Source organism: Trichomycterus rosablanca, chromosome 1 (assembly GCF_030014385.1).
Source record: "Trichomycterus rosablanca isolate fTriRos1 chromosome 1, fTriRos1.hap1, whole genome shotgun sequence".
Classification (NCBI taxonomy): domain Eukaryota; kingdom Metazoa; phylum Chordata; class Actinopteri; order Siluriformes; family Trichomycteridae; genus Trichomycterus; species Trichomycterus rosablanca.
Genome location: NC_085988.1, coordinates 85363568 through 85365111, shown reverse-complemented (window position 1 = coordinate 85365111; position 1544 = coordinate 85363568). Strand labels below are relative to the sequence as shown.

Here is a 1544-nt window from a genome sequence, read left to right as displayed (position 1 = left end):
TGTCTGAACAGCTGCTTCAGAAAAAATCACATCAGCATCACAAGAATTCACTCATTCATTCACCACAGAAAGAGTTTTCATCAAAACATCGAGTCATTGTTTCATCATGTGTGTAACATCACAGCACAGAGGTCATCACGTGTAAACCACTTGGAGGAACGTATTCCAGGAAGTATCGCCATAGAGCTCGCTTGTCGCGTCGAGGTTGACGCGTAGCTCTATTGGTTCCGCTCCTGTGGTCTACCCTTGGCAGCAGACCTCCAAGCTTCCCCCTCGTCTCTGCTCAGAATCATCTTCATCCTCATCATCCTCCTCCTCACACAGCATCACCTGCACACAGAGAGAGACGAGGCACCAAACGGGTCAAAGATTTTACATCTGTGTTTCATTTCTGCAGCTGGTGACTTCTCTGTGCCCGTATAAATATATATTTTATATAGTAAATAGATATTTTATTATATTAATTTTAGGATAAACAACATACATTGTACCACATAAATAATAATAATATTATTATTATTATTATTATTATCATTAATTATTATTATTATTTTTATTATTATTAACATACATTTTACCACATAAATAATAATAATACAAATAATAATAATAATAGTAATAATAATAATAATAACAATTATAATAATAATAATTCTAATAATAATGAAAATAATAATAATAATTATTATTATTATTATTATTATTATAATAATGATAATAATAATTAGAATAATAATAATAGAAATAATAATAACAATAATATTAATAATAATATTAATAATAATAATATTTATATTAATAATAGAAGTAATAATAATAATGATAATAATAATTAAAATAATAATAGAAATAATAATAATATTAATAATCATATTAATAATAGAAGTAATAGTATATTAATAATAATATTTATATTAATAATAACATTTACTACTTTTAAAATGAACTACATACATTTTATCAGAAAAGTAATAATAATAGAAATAATAATATAAATAATATTATTAATAATAATATTAATAATAATAATAATAATAGCAAATACATTAATAATAATATTTACGACTTTTAAGATGAACGACATACATTTTATCACAATAATTTAAAAATAAAAATAAAAAAATTAATATAATAATAATTTTTGTTAATGACTTCTCTGTGCCTGTATTAACATTGCTAAATATATGAGTCGTGGACTTTCAGACGTCATCCATCTGATTTGTCCTTTAAAATATTAATTTAAAAACCTGTTTTCTGTTTTTAATGCAGACCCGGAAATCACGAATGGGGGGCAAATACTTTTTCACAGCATGCACTGAATGTCCGAAAGTATGTGGACACCTGACGGTGAGCTGGACTATGAGCTTTTTGTACATCCTAATCCGAAACAACAGGCATTTATGTGGCGTTTCACCCCTACAAGCTTTCTAAAACAATTTAAGAATTCGGGTCCCAGAAGAGAACTCACCATGCTGATGTTCTGGAAAGCTTCTCGATTCACCGAGTTTCCTTCAGAGGTCAGAGAGTCTCAGATCAGAGCTGGA

General features: G+C 27.6%; 1 long non-coding RNA gene across 1 annotated transcript in view; it reads right to left on the bottom strand.

Moving 5' to 3' along the window:
- LOC134325262 (uncharacterized) overlaps positions 1-1544 on the bottom strand; it is a 2746-nt gene extending 1202 nt beyond the window's left edge. The window contains exons 1-2 of the long non-coding RNA XR_010014278.1: positions 1469-1544; positions 1-330 (exon numbers count right to left, since the gene is read on the bottom strand). The exon at positions 1-330 is cut by the window's left edge and continues 1202 nt beyond it. This is a non-coding gene — a long non-coding RNA (uncharacterized LOC134325262). The remainder of the gene's footprint in view (positions 331-1468) is intronic.